The sequence below is a fragment of the Nesoenas mayeri genome (genome assembly GCF_963082525.1).
Source record: "Nesoenas mayeri genome assembly, chromosome: 6".
NCBI lineage: Eukaryota > Metazoa > Chordata > Aves > Columbiformes > Columbidae > Nesoenas > Nesoenas mayeri.
Window position 1 is genome coordinate 43,498,700 of NC_137545.1, and position 16,277 is coordinate 43,514,976.

Genomic DNA, 16,277 nt, shown 5'->3' on the forward strand with positions numbered 1-16,277 from the left:
AAACCACATTTAACGTGCAGCTACATTTACCAAGCGACCAAAAGTAAATTTACCCCAACAAAAAAAAATAAAAGTCTATTTCTTGGCACTTCCTTGCCAACAGAGATAAGTAGAGAGAGTTGCTCTCATTAACCCCTCGATGCCGGGACTTGCTGACTTCTAAATATAAGAAGAAATTGTTGCCCTGAGGGTGGTGAGAGCCCGACTCAGGTTCCCAGAGAGGTGGTGGCTGAACCATCCCTGGAGACATCCCAGGCCAGGCTGGACGGGGCTCTGAGCAACCTGAGCTGGTGAAAATGTCCCTGTCATGGCAGGGGGGGCACTGGGGAGCTGGGAAGGGCCCTCCAACACAAACCATCCTGTGATCATCCTGTGCCAGCAAGCAAAGACACACAACAAGGGTATAACCAAGAAAGGGAAATTTCTCCCAGGTAATCGCATTCTGCCACCATACGACCTCACAGCGGTCGAATCGTGCAGACTCTTACATTGCTCACACATGTACGTGGACACAAACCCACACATTTTCGGTCCCACCTCCATGCTGTTCTGCTGGGTGCTGTTGAGCTGCCATGTTCCCTCCAGAGGTGGTTGTAGTTGCGTTCAAGGTGAAGCAAACCCTTGTTGCAGGTTCCTTCTACAGAGGTTACACAACCGCATTTATGGAGCACATTCAAACTCAATAAGTATCACAATTTAACACAAGACCCGACCTTATGGCACAAATTGCACCCAACAAAACCTGACTATGCCATGGTCATGTTCCCTTGACCTAGGGATCTCATACAGACTAACTCAGAGACAATCTACCCATGCCCACACAGAGCTCAGATTCTATGAGACTGGCTTGAAAACCCCAAAATAGATAAGAACCTGTGGTATTTCTGCACCCCTAGAGAAGCAAAGGATGAGAGAAATCAGAGCAGGAGCTCCCAGCAGCACACACCAATGTTTCATGCTGTATTTCAACTGGGATATCTGTCTACTTCATTTAGAAAGGAAATTCCAGCAGTGTATGAACTCCAAGTTGAGTTCTCAAAATGCAAGGGTTCACTACTTGATGCCACAGGTGAAGGTTTGGCTTAAACCCTCACCTCCATTTTCTGTCTGCAGACTCAATTCATTTACTCCAGAAAAACATTCCAAGGAATTACTAAAATAAGGGTTTGTTTATCAAGTTTCCCACAGAGAAGCTCAGTACTATTCTGGAACCACTATTTATTCAACTACTCAAAAACATCATTTCAGATCATATTTCACACTCACTGCCTGCTTATTGGCACAACGTTTAATTCTGAGTTAGTTGCAACCTAATAGCTATGACCAGTTACATCCCTGGTAATGTTCTCCGTTACCTGTATCTGGCATTTCTCAACACTGAGGCCACCAAACTACCCACAGGAGCCTTTGGGTTCACATTTTGTCTTTCACTGTTTAATTTCATGCAGCAGTCAGATATTTATGATTTCCATGATATCTACAAATGTCAGCCCTGGGGAAGTAAACGGCAGAACTCCGACTGGCTTCCGGAGGACCAAGACTTCCCTCTTACAGTCATTTCCAATGACAGAAGAAATGCTACATCAAAGGATTCCTGGTTTTCTCCTTTTTCTCCAATAAGCGTTATCACTGTCGCTTGTATGTGAGGCCCATGAGATGTAACAGAACTAGCAAGGCTCTCTTCAGACATTATAATACTTGCGCATAATACGTCTTGTGAGAGGACTATGATTCATTTTTACTACTCATTAGGTGGCTTTGCTGGTACGCTATGAATATTGTAGTTTATGCATGAAAAGTCTGCTACCTGCAATATTTGTAATTCTTAAATTCTTTAATAACTACTTAGGTACCTAACAGATGCAGGAGTGCACATCAGGGTGAATATATTACAAAACAGGACCATTACTACATTCAGTCTGGCAACTCTAGTCTCATACATATGATGTAAATGAGTTTGTTACCAATTAGGAAAGCCATGTTTTTTACTACGGTTCCTTATTTCTCAGCAGCCCCCTGGAATTACACCAGTTTTCTATTTAAAAGTTTACTTCTGATAACTCTGTGTTTATTTTTTACAAGTATCTGCCTGATGAGAACATCAAAAATTGCTGAACACAAAACCAACCCGATACGAGAAAGACCGATACTGCCTGTTAGTGCTGCTGAGGACATGAAGCTGAACAGAGTCCCATTCACTCTAGTGTGCTTATCACAACATTTGCATAGCAAGGACACATACAAGGTTAAAAACAATTTAAAAATAAAATAAATTGGTCTTAAGACAAATTCGCCTTGGCTTCAAGTCTTTGTGTCTTGGGCTTTAATGACAACTGGCTATTCACAAAACACTCCAAGGTAATAAAGAAATTGTAATTTTCTACAGCTTGAATTGCAGGTTGTAGGGCTTGAAGACGAAATTTCTCTTTAGTGCAAGGGTTTCACTGCTGTGGTTACAGGAATTTCACCATCAAAATAACTTCAGCTTCATCTTAAATGGTTGTTCAGGAGCCCTTTGCAACTCTGCAGTCTAGATTGTGACCTTTTATAGGCAAAGACTGAAAGGTGCCTCTTTTAAACACAAAAGGATTGCAAAGTTGCCATGGAAGGCTCGACCATGGTCCACATCTCAGACACTTCAATGTTGTTAACAGTGGGGAAAGCATCCTCGTTCCCGGCTGCTGCCCCACCACCCTCAAGATGTTTCAGACTCCTGGATGGTGAACCTGGAGGCAAAGAACAAGCAACGCTCTTCAAAAGCACCTCCAACACTTTCATTTGACCTGCCAGCAATCCCAACACCTTATCTCAGCCAGCAAGGTCACACGCGAGCCTGAGCCCTGCCCCAGCACCACTCAGACCAGCTGGGTACACCTGGGGGGTGCAAGGGCACATGGGCAGCACGGTGACACCTCCCCAGGTGACACCTCCCAGCAGCTCAGGTGACACCTCCCAGCAGCTCCAGGCAGGTGGAGACACAGGAGCTGGGCCAGAGCTGCTCAGCCCCACACGTGGCACAGCGGGCAGAGGTGACCCTGGTGAACAGCGAACACGGACTCCATCACCACCAGTACCGCAGTTCAGCTGCAGATAAGGAGGTCACCAGGTACGATACGAAAGAAGGAGCTCCCTGCGCTGCAGCTATTACCTCACATGCCCCTTTCCACGTCCATTTCTCAGGCATACCCTGCGTTGCCAGATGTTTACTCACCAGGCTGGCAAACTTTTCAAGTTTCTTCCCCTTTTTAGAATGAAGTCTTGGGAAGGCAAAGCAAAAAAACCCACCACCACAGACTAGGTGAAAATAAACCCTAATGTAAATTTACCATACTTAAAAACCTCCAGAGTCCCCATATTTTTAAAAGGACCAGCTCCAACATTCAGATCTGGACTTTGGTAGTTAGAAAACAAACCCACCAACCACTTAGAGCTTAAAGGTGAATTAAGACTCTGCGGGTAATGAGCCCCGGACTTCTCTAAGTTGCCAGGGCCCACTGCCCACCCTGGGCAGCGGTGCAAGGTCATTTTCCCTGTAGAAAGTGCTGTGCATGGGTCGCCGGTGCTCAGAGCTGCTGCGCCGGAGCGCAATCCATACATCTGCAAGTACATTAGGAGCTGACACCCTCGGAAACGCTGGCAGCATCAACATCTAATCGATATGCATGTTCACCAGCAAAGCTGACTAGTACATCTGTTCTGTGAAAAAACATACATTCTGCCTCTAGTACAATCACTGTAATTAAAAATTAACATGCATTAATTGTTGGAGCTGATGTAAACAGCTGATGTTCCACTTAGCCCTGTCTTCTGTACATATCATTAGGCAAAGCCAAATATTGTTAAGTAAACAGGCAACACTTACAAAAAGAAATAGAAAACTAATTCCAACTAAATAAATTGACAACACAGTGCAAGTCATATTAAAACAGTTGAGATAATTATTAGGCTACTGGACTAACAGAGAGAAAAATCACGGAAGACATACTTAATTGTTTGAATCTCATTTCATTAAATGTATTTAGGCACAGTGTGAAATAGACTTTCACTTGGATGTGTGTGCAGCACTCTCCTGGAAGCAGGATGTGCAATATGCTGTTGAAATAAAAATATAAGTTGGAGTTTGATACGCAGGTAAAACAAATAACTTCTCAAATGCAGCAATCTCAACCAACTGCTTCAGTGCCCGACAGTCTCAGGAGAAATTCAGGTTGGTTATGCAATGCTAAAGGTTTTTTCTTCCTCATATACATCTGGAAAATTCCCGTTAATACCAGAGGGAGCTACACACAGACACCAAGAGAAGAACATACTCCTGAGGAGTTATATCCTACTTTTCATCGTTGTTATTTAAATGTCATCGTAAAATAATTTCTCCAATTTGTATACAAAAAAAGAGGCAAATAAACCCGCAGCAAATGTGCTCGGCTGTGCAGCCGCAGCGGCGCTGGCGCAGATCAGAGCGGTGCAGCCGCACATTGCCTGGGGGTGTCAGCTGCCCGTACCCCCGGGCTGCAGCGCCGCCTGCCCCCACTGGCAATCTCCAGACTTCGCCCTCAGACTAATGCAAAACCCAAGTTTAAAGGACACTGTGAGAGAAGGGAACTGTGCAAACGCAGCGGCCAGATGGAAGCACCCATAGCGCGTCACCCGCTGGGCTGCAGAGCTGCCTGTGCTACGGGAGGGCTGAAAAGCCCCTGCGAAGGGGGCTCATGCGCCCACGGGAGCCCACGCAGCCGTGTCCTCTGCAGAGGGACGATAATCCCCGGGGACAGCCACAAAGTGCACGGGAACGCAGGAACCACCACGTGTCCTCCCAGTGCCACGCTGAACTCAGGGGCTTGAGAGTAGGTACTAATTACTTAGTGGCTCTTGTCATTTAAATGAGTCGGAAGACAGTGAAATTTAGGCTTGGTAGGAAAGACAAATTTTGTTTTTGTTTGTTTACAAAAAAAAAAAAAAAATCAACTTTGAGTGGAACTACTATGAAGGTTGGCTTGGTTTGTTTTGTCTAATAGACAACATAAACGTTCTTTGTTGACTATGACCGAGGAATCCTGCTAATCCACTCCAATGCCACTTCCAGACAATTCCTATCACAGGGTTTTCTCTGCCACGGCTGCGGAGCCGGCGCTGGGCTGGGACCCACAGCAACCCCTCGTCACCTCGTCCCCACGGCCACTCCGCGGGGCTGGGGCCGCGCTGCTTCGCTCGCTGGCAAAACACCTACATCCTCGCTTCTTTTTTCCTTTTTCTGGAAGTTATTTGAAACACAAATGTGAAGGGAAACAAGACAGTAACTGTACCTTTATCTACCTTCTGTGGAAGTTCAGTAGTTAACTACATGGAGAGCGCAACTTACAGACAATTTCTCTGCAATTGATTGTGAAATTCTTGAAAGTCATCGAGGCAGAAAAATGTGCTATCCCTCCCATTATCGATAGATACCCACAAACGGGGTAAATTAAAGTTGGAACAGACTTCGCATAAGCATTCTCATGAAAATGTAGCAAAACACAGGATTTTGATATTTCAATGCTGTATTTTAGTTTCGGTTTTTGTTTGTTTGGGTTCTCTTTTTGTTTGGTTTGGGTTTTGGTTTGGTTTAGTTTTGCTGTGTTAGACTTCATCTTAAAGCTGATTAAACATTTCTGGTTTTGAGGACCTTCCCACCACAGATATTCATTTTTAAGCAAATACCTCAGATTTGCCGTGTTCTGAAGGCCTGCCACACCTCGCGGACAAAGTTCCCACCCGACTCCCTGCCCTGAAACCCCTTAAAGGTTCACAGCTCTGCTCAGCTGTTTCATAACAATATCAGGCTCATGATGAATCAAATGAGTTCTGATTTGTGCTATTTAATGTCCTAATGGCTTGACTAGTTAGGTAGATAATTACACAGTATGATTTATCCAACCCATTTATAAATATTTATAATAATGGGTAGATTAACCTTTGGGATTTCTATCTCACAGTCCCTTCGGTGGAAGAGGGATCGCTCCACCGCGGCGGTGAGAGCCGGCGCAGGCAGAGGGATGGGGATGCAGTGCGGGCCATGGGGACGCAGCAACCAGCACTCAAGGCGTCCTGGCCAGCACCCACCGACACCACCACACCTCTACCTCGCCCCCAGCCAGCTCTGGGGCAGAGAAGTACATCTCCAGCTTTAGGTCCTGATTTTATTTAATCAGGGAAAGAAAAACCACAAGAGATGAGAAATCTCGGGCTTCCACTGCTGAACGATACCAAAACCACCCATACCATAAAGAAAATAAGAGCATCCTCAGACCTCCAACAACAGTCATTGTTGAGCAAAGCCTTGTCTAGTTCTGAGGTCCCCAGTTTAAGAAGGACAAGGAATTACTGGAGAGAGTCCAGCAGAGAGACACAAAGGTGCTGAGGGGTCTGGAGCATCTTTGTGATGAGGAGACAGAGAGAAGCTGAGAGGGATCTGATCAATGTTGATAAATATCTCCAGGGTGGGTGTCAGAGGATGGAGCAGACTCTGTTCAGTGGTGCCCAGCACCAGGGTGAGGGGCAACGGGCACAGACTGAAACACAGGAGGTTCTGTCTGAATATGAGGAAAAGATTCTTTGCTGGAGGTGCCAGAGCCTGGCCCAGGCTGCCCAGAGCGGGTATGGAGTCTCCTTCTCTGAGACATTCAAACCCCCTGGACCCACCTGTGTGATCTGCTCTGTGACCCTGCGTGAGCAGGGCTGGGCTGGGGGATCCACAGAGGTCCCTTCAACCCCAGCCAGGCTGGGGTTCTTTGAATTCCAGATGGAAGTTTGGGTCAGTCGGAAGACTTCACCTGGGTGAGTTTGCTCGGCCCGCGCGGAGCACTGCCCACGGGGTGCTAAGGGGCGTGTGGTCGCTGGGGAGCAGCCGTGGCCCCGTGCGTGATGGTGACTCACGGAGCCCCCGCGGCCCCCAGGGGCACAAGGGGCCATTGTCGGGTGCCACAGCCGCTCGGGCAGGGCCCTGGGCTGGGGACGCCAACGCTCTGCTCGGCGGTGACAAAGGGTCAGTGTTCACTGCCGACGGGACTGGACCTGCAGCACGCCGAACCCGGCGGCACAGAGCAGACGGCAGCGTCTGATGCCAACGTGCTGCAGCGGCCCTTCGGGGAAACAGGGCTGCTGTCAGAAATCCTGCTCCAAATCGGGTTTTTAGATTTTAAAAAGCACCCTAATATGGAAAGATTCAGATCTAGCACTTTATCTGGGAGAATTGTTTCTCAGGACTGGCAAAAAAAATATGCTAAATACACATTTGATACAAAGACTACAATTTGGTCTTCCATGGTAATTACCTTTTCAGATTTTTTGACTTTGTTGGAGTAGATCCAAGCCTATGCCTATCACATTTCTGAATTTTGATGCAGTATAAGCTTTCCAAATTACAGGTTTTGTATCCCAGCAGGGTAAGAAGAAAAAGACACTCTAGTCCTTGGCCAATGTTAAAGTCAACAGAAACGAGATACAAGTCTTTGTATACACTTTGTAAGACTCTTCCTGACACCATTAAAATGTTGTAAAATGGATTATTATTGTATCCTGTAATTTCTAATACTTTGTAACATCTCTTTGCTTCGGAAGAGCATCACTATGTTTAGATTTCAGATTGTTAGGATTATGTTTAAATAAAACTACTCTGGCAACAAAATGAAAATAGATGAGAATAATTACAGAGAGAAATACTCGGATCTTTTAGTTCTAGAATTTCACTGAAAAGCAGAACCACCATTCCCTGAGACCAAGGTATGGCACTCAGTTTGTGTACCGCATGCTCAAACATATCTGTTGTGTGAGCCCGGAAAGAGTCAAGAAGAGGACAGGACCTAAACCAAATGTTTTAAGAGGGTGGGGTTTTGGGGGTTTGTTTTTTTTTTTTTTCTTTCAGTGACTTATAACGAGTCAGCACATTGTTTTGCTATATTTAGGAATTCCACCAGAGCTGCCTTGGGGGTCCCCCAGCCCCTGCTCCTGGCAGGGGGGCCCATGCGGAGATCTGGGGCTACAAGTCAGGATTTCCATCATTTCTTCCCATTTCTGCCACCTACATAAAACACCTAAAACTTCCGAGTGCTTCGGTTTAATTATCCCCAGAGCCCACGATGCTCCACCCCACCTGATGGCACAGGTTGGAAATGCGTTCCAAAGACAAACCCCGGAGTTCACAAGAGATTAAATCCCCTCTAGAACTGTGACTTCTGCCTGACTATCGAGACAGTGAAATACATAAAATCCCAAACTTGCCTTCTGAGCTTCCTATGTGCATATATGTATATGTACACATATATTTATGTTACGGCTCACCCTCCCCTGCTGAGCGAGGCAGAGACGCACAGCTTCTGCCCCCCAGCCCGTCTGCAAGGACGCCGAGCCCCATCCCCGCGCTGACAGCAGCCGCGGCGCCTGCACGCTTCGCAGGGTGGTGACAAGCACGAGACGGCTCGTAGACGTGGATTTGTCACAATATTATGGAGTGTGGCATCAGATCTGTACGGCTGTTTGGGAAGAACTTGTTTGCACAGCTGTGTGTTGCGAGCTGCCTCCTCCGCGCTGTGCCCGGGCTCTGCTCCACGCGGCGCTTCAGCCCCGGCTCCCACGTTCTGCCAGGCCCACGTGGCAAACTCAGTTGTGATCCGAACACAGTTCTCTGCGTGGAACCGATCCAAACGCCGAGAGCAGCGCTAAGAAGGAACAGTAGACACAACCTGCCTCCGCCACATTAACAACCCCCTTCCCAGTACGCGCACAAGTTCACACCAGTCAGACTGAGCGGAGCAGCAACCGAGCGAAGGGACCTGCTTAGAAATGGACAGACGTGTCGCAGCACAATCTGGCACCAGCCTCTGATGCAAAGTGAGCTTTCCCACTAGCGTGGAACTGTTGGGCTTTTTCCCCCCTCCTCCTGCTGCTCCTGTCTCTGCCCATTGGCAGTTTTGACATGCATCAGTATTTTGCAGTCTGCTCAGGGTGTTGAGTCTGGCCAGGGAGCACACAGGGATCCTGCACCAGTCCTGGGCACTTGTGCAGCAGAGAGTGCAGGAGCCTCGAGGCTTGGCACCACTGCCGAGACACCGCTTGGACACCAAAACCAGGCTTGGCCCCGGGAAGAGGAGATGCAAACAGCCGCTGGGGACCTCCTCCAGCTGTGCCGCACATCTGCAGGGACAGAATCCCACTTTGCTGTGAACGGCGGTTTCCTTTGTGCCTGGGTTGCTCTAGGCAATGAGGCATCCAGCCGGCTGGGGAGCCCCAGGGATGCAGAGCCACGCACAGAGAGGACGGAAGGAACATGGAGCACATTAACATAAACCCTGCCAAAGCCTGGCTCGGCGCAGCCATTAACCCACGGGACAGACAACATCAGCCACACATCTGGCCACGTTCCCACACCACACCCTGGCACCTTCTCCATCAAAGTACACGAGCATCCTGAATGCAAACACAACCGATTACAAAGGAGTCAGATGTATTGCTCGCATATTGACAATATATTCCACCTGTAGCAAATAGATGGAAGAAAAATCTACAGAGTAGGGAAAAAACCTCTTACTGGAGGAATCCAGCTCCAGAATTTCATCTTGGGCTTCCCTGGAAGAGCAGGCAGCCCTCCCAGATGGGCTGAGGGCTGCTGCCCCTGCCACCCCCTCATCATCCCTGCTGCCTCACAAGATATTGGCCTCATGGCAGTCACCAGCTTGGAGTGAGGACATAGCAGCACTCACTGTCACTGTCTCGGCCAGGGAGGACATCCCCAATGCCATCCAGTGAGACAGGGACAGGCTGGGCTGGGCAGAGAAGAACCTGATGAATTCAACAAGGGCAAGTGCAGGGTCCTGCACCTGGGGAGGAACAACCCCCAGCCCCAGCACAGGCTGGGGCTGAGCTGCTGGGAACCAGCTCTACAGAGAAGGACCTGAGAGTCCTGGTGAACAACAGGGTGACCATGAGTCAACAATGTGCCCTTGTGGCCAAGAAACACAATGGCAGGATAAATATCGCCAGGGTGGATGTCAAGAGGATGGACCAGACTGTGTTGAGTGGTGCTCAGCACCAGGGTGAGAGGCAACAGGCACAGACTGAAACACAGGAGGTTCTGTCTGAATATGTGGTTAAACTACTTTGCTGGGAGGTGCCAGAGCCTGGCCCAGGCTGCCCAGAGCAGGTGTGGAGTCTCCTTCTCTGAGACATTCAAACCCCCTGGACCCATCTGTGTGACCTGCTCTGGTGACCTTGCGTGAGCAGGTGGGGCTGGGGGATCCACAGAGGTCCCTTCAACCCCAGCCAGGCTGGGATGCTGTGGGTGGAGGACACGGCAGGGAGATGCAGGGGTGATGCCCCAGCATGGGGCTTCCTGCTCGGGGAGCTGCCACCTCCCTGGAAAGAGGAGTACAGGGTCTGAGACCTACAGCCTTTAGAGGTAAATAAATCCTTAAAGAAATGTAACAGCCTCCAATATGACCATATTCTCTGATAAAGCATTAAATGAAACACACCATTCCCAGTACAAATAATTGCCTTTGTTTTCATCATTTTGTCTGGCGCATCTCAGGAGGCTGTAGAACGGTGTGGGTTTTTCTGATCTATAATCAGACAGTTCATAAAAATCCTAATGGAAATGAAGATTTTCCTATTTGGAGTGGTCAAATTTCCATTTTCAACCACATCACATTTTAAAACCCAGGTTGGCATTTTGGTTTGCTGAGAGTTTTAGGATAACAGCAAATTACACAGAAAATCTACCAATTCTTTGTCAAGTGAACTATGCAAAAAGGAACCATTAGTTCATAGTTCATCTGCGAGATGGGAAGACATCCTGAATAATAATTCTTAGAGACTACAAAGGGCATTTATTCGCAAATAACGCTCAGATCTACAGAATCAAGACTTCCCTTGCTGTCTGTAAAACCACTGTGCTCGGATTTCGCTAAAGGTGTGCTTAAATAAAGCTATTTTCCTCACTGAAGTGACAGGGGAACCTAATCATCCTACGTACTAATAAGACTGGCTTACACCATGCACCATGACGGAGGGAGCAGAGCAGGGTGGCTCAGCACCCCTTTGCGGCCCCAGAGCTGCCGCCATCCCCTCCAAACAGCTTTTGCACGGCGTTCCTTTCATGTTCACCTGCTGGTCTGTGCTTTGCTGGGACTGTATTTTTCCTTCTGCTGAGATTTAAAAAACAAAACAACCCGAACCTACAAACAAACCAACCCAACAAGCCACACTCAAAGACAAAAGGAAGTGTCATTTTATCTTGTGCAAAAGTTAAGCTCTGTAGCATTGAGGAGAGTCCCAAACCAGAGCTTCAGGCCTCGTTATTTAGAAAATAAAACCTCTACCTACAGCAGACCATGAAGAAAAGGTATAAAAGACCGGTTAACTAAATTAATCTACTTTTCTCCCCCACAACAACAGTGCCCTGAGGCATAACCCATACAGAACATTGTCTGTGCCTCACGTTTTGAAGTGAGCACAGAACAGGAATCCCGTGGAGAATTTGCTGCATTTGTTACAGCGCTGGGACACATTCATCTGTAAATATATTTATTGTGGCTTCCGGGATCTTGAATGATCTTAAATGTGATGCTTGCAATAAGCCTGGGCTAAGCGTATTTCTGCACCACAGAGACTGGAAATGCTAGCAATACTTTCCTATAAGTTTGCTGTAAAACACAAGAACACATTCATTATCTTCAGTGTATAGTTTATGGTCCTATAACATATTAGGGAGTGCGCTAGGAATTGCCTTGGTTTTTCTGTTTGTTTGCTTTTAATTCTGAGGACAACTCATGACTTGCTGTGGTAAATTCACTGCGGATCTCATCTGGCACAGCAGATTTCCACTGGGTGACGGTGACACCGCCAGCCCTGACCCGGGTGTCCTCGGACCACGGGGACACTGCAAATGGTACCCAACACAGGCCAGCAAAGAGATGTGTATGGGCAGAGCCTCAGCTCTCAGAAACCGAAGCAGCAGGAGTGTAAACCCAGCGTGCGAATTCACACACCAAAAATCATTCACCTGTTTATTTTCTCGCCCCTTTCCCCTTAGACTGTGTAGCTCACAACTCTCCATCATGGCCTAACTCAGACACCAAGGCTTGCGCCCTCACCAGGTTTGGGAGGTTCCAAACACCGATTCTGGAGGCAAGATCTTTCTAGACTTTTAACTAAAAAATACAGAATCTAGTTACAAGGTCACTGCCTCCTGCAGTCTGGCCCACACGGCCAAAGGCACATACAGAGATGTTACTTTATTCCACCCTAATAAACAAGCATCTTCAGACAAAAAGCATTCCCTAGGAAGTCTGACCGCTCCCTTCAGCATCATCCGACAGACACCAAGTCCCAGCCAGCACCAGATTGCTGACTCTGCCCTAAGAAACCACCTCCGAGGTCCCAAAGGTGAATCTTATAAACGCAATTCTATGAGTCTAATTATAAAATGTGTCCAGAAATCGTTACATTAAAAGGAAGCATCAGTTCAGTTTGGGCCTAATATAAATTGAGAAAAACAGGTCAGATTTTCTAAAGCCCATTTTGCCGAAGGAAGTTTCAGAGAGGCTCGGGCTCTAACAAAACGATTCCAGAGTTTCTCACCCCCGTTCCTGGTTTAGTGTTTTAGTAAACAACAATAACGATTCTTAAAAAATCAAGAGACAGACACACGTTACATCATTTCCCCGATACGGCTCAGCCCCGCCAAGCCCGGCTCAGCCCCGCCAAGCCCGGCTCAGCCCCCGGGGCCCTGGGCTGGTTCAGGAGAAACAGAAACTGAAACTAAAACGAAAAACAAAAGAAACACAAACAAAAAACCACAAGAGTGACGCTGATTTCAGTTTCCACCAGAGCCAAGTAAAACGCAAATTGCAAACCACCAACTACCAGCACCCGCTGGGACTCTCAAAAATACGTTGTAGTGCCAAAATTATAGTTCAAATATGTTTCTTGATCGTTGCCTCGTAATAAACTACAAATAACTCACAGGCATTCCATAACAAAATAACAGCTTTTTCTTTCTTCCAGTACCACCCAACAAAAGCTTGCTTACCTGAACGCTCTTGTCCCCAGGACTCCGCGGGAGCACGTTACTTCACATTTCTAAGAGTTGCTTTGCCCCACTCCCCCAGCTAATAAAGGAAATTGGCCTGGACCCTCCTCCCCATGGGGACCCTCCTCCTATTCCTCCTCTTCTTCCTCTTCCTCCTCCTCCTCCCAGCCAGGTGGCCACACCAAGGCCAGGAGGAGGGTGATTATCTCCATCTCCATCCCCACCTGTGGAAGCAGCTGCTCAGCCGTGGTGGGGTTTGGCTGGAGCAGCAGCAGCTGCCCCCAGGCGCCGTGTGCCCGCAGCCCAGCCTGCTAGGAGCCAGCCTCGGCAAACACAGGAGCGCATAAAAGCCCTTAAAAGCCTCCCAAACTGTGACCCACATCAGGAACCACAGAGAAATCAATCTGGCTTTGTGAATGAAAGCTTAACGCTCAGCTGTTGATCAGTGGATTTGGAGAGAAAAAAAAAAATATCCTGTCTTGCATCTCCTTGAGGTTTTTGAACCAATATAATTTTGCATGCTTTAAGTAATTTCAATTATGATCGCCATTTTTGTTGTTTGCCAGTCCCTACAAAATGTAAGCTTTGTAACAATTTTGTTATTTAAATCAAAAAGAAAGGATGCTACCTCATTAAACATACCTGTCCAGCCCTGAAACAGGAACCTTTGCTGTCGCATCCCCCAGCTCAGCCCCACACTCAGATCCAGGTACCTGGATGAGGACTCGGCACCACCACCCGCTCTGGGTGCTGCTTCTTCTTTAGGGACTATACTGCTATAGTTCTGCGTGCTTCCCAGCAGATATACTGTGTGATTGACTATGGAAGGGTGTGTTTTATGGTTTTATGTACAACAGGACACAGCAGGGACCATGGCAAGGAAACTTTCATGAACCACCACCTTGGACCAGCTCAGCCCGAGCCCCCGGGTGAAACCACCACTCCCCAGCCGCAGGCTTCTCCCTTGCTCCAGGCACATAAGCAGTATATAGTAATTCATTTTTCCAGCAGAGGTGGAAATACTCCTCGGAAGCTGAGCTGCTTCCAGGCAGTTTGCTGGTATTTTAGGCTCCTTTTCCAACTGGAGCCCAGGACAGTTTATCTGTCCTGCCTGTGAGTTTTCCTTGGGAAGCAGGCGCTGGATTTCCCTTCTCACCCAGCAATCGACTCAGTTACTTAACGCCTCGTTGTCAAAATCAAGTGTCTCGCTGTATTTTTGCCCGCAGAGCCTTCTCATTTATCCCCTGTATTAAAGATTCAGCTGCCGTGCATTAAATGAACCCGTTTCACTGGCAGGTGCTTGCCGGTTTTTAGGCTTTAAATGGTACCATTACTATCATTTATAAGGATAACATCACAATTAAGAAGGTATGAATAATTTAGAAATGAGCAAGTAGCATTTAGTTTTACACTCCGCCTGCTGAAGAGGCTTTAAAATGCAGGGTCTTTATTTTATTGCAAAACACCGGCTTGTCTTGGTAAAAGGGATGAGAAGTTACTAATTTCAGGCTTTAGTTCAAACCCTTTAATCTCACCAATAAGTGCCGTCGGCGAGCGCCTCGTTATCCGCAGGGGCTCCGCAGGGCTGTTCTCAGGCTGAGGCTCATCCCAGATCCGAACCTGATCCTGGCTGAGCCCGCTGGGACAGAGCGGGTGTCACCCGAGAAAAACCCGACTTAACGGAGCTTTTCGGCTTAAATCCGGACTGGTACTGCCAGCAAATATCGTGGAGCGCGCTCATTTCACCGCAATAAATAATGCTATATAATTAAAATTCCATTCCGTTGTTGAGAAGAGTGTGATAAACAGTTTGCGAATTGGTAATTCTATTTATTAAAAACAGGGGCATTAATTTTGACACGTTGAATTATAACGCAGACAAACAGATCTTGTGTTTTAATTAAATGCTTCTATTTGATGAGGGGTTTTTATATTAAGATTTAATACCCGATTCTTCAACTGAGTGTTGGGTGGGTGGGTTCCGGTGGGGAGCTGTGAGTGTAACCGCTCCCCATATTTCGGGGGCTCCCCAGACCAGTATCCCCCAAACACCAACCGCCTGGGCCCCACCTCCTTCTCCATCTCTCTTCACCTGCTTCTCCTTTTCCCGGCCTTTACTGATGTTTTCAGGCTGCTCCTGCATTTCTTGTTTTCTAATGCTGAAGCAGAGCTGAATATTTAAAAAAAAATAACAACCATACTGCTTTGAGGTTTCTTTCACATTAAGCTACATTTAATATTCATTTCACATTTTTTTTCTATTAATTAAAAGTAAACCGTGTATTGTATGGTACATTATCCCTCTAACAGCCCCATGTGGAGATCATGAAGTGGAAGACTAATGGTGTAGACTTTAGCATTTAGTTTTAACCAGAATAATTTACATATCTGTGTGAAGAGTCCGAGGCATGTGTAAATAAGCAGAACTCTAAGATATCAAGACCCTTGCTTAGTTTACTATGGACTGGAGAGCCATGGGCTGTGTATTTATTCCATCAGTCAGCTAATTTAATGAGACTTTCTACAGCATCTATTTCTGCAGAAGACACAAAACTTATTATTAAGGAGAGGCATGTGGCAGTAAGAAAAATGTGTTTGTTTGCTTTTTTATTCTATTACCCCCAAGTAGCAAAGGTGATTCTATTCACTGTTCATTAAAGTTTACCTTTATAATTTATCAAAGGAGACCAATATCAACAGCTTTATGCTGAGATTTCAAAATTCGAGACTGATTAGAATTTAATGCAAAAGGCCACAGATTTGGGGTGGGATTCCAAGAAAAATCGCTCCCCGGCTTGCGAGTGTGGATTTCGTGAAGGGGCATCTCTGTGAAAGGCACCGCGAACACGCCGGGCACAGAAACGACATTTGCTCATCACAAATCTGCGGGGGGGGTTTAGCGTAAGTTTCAAGGACAAGGAAGTTTGGAAGACCATGGGCCTTCCCACTGAGTAATGCCAGAAAAGCAGCAAAGAGTAAACATGGAACGTTTGTGTCCGTTTTGATCAGATTAGTCAAACTCTAGGGCAAAACAAACAAACAAAACCCACCAACCAAACAAAAATACACCAACCAAACAAGAAACCACCAACCAAACAAGAAACAGCACCAACCAAACAAGAAACAGCACCAACCAAACAAGAAACCACCAACCAAACAAGAAACAGCACCAACTAAACAAAAATACACCAACCAAACAAGAAACAGCACCAAC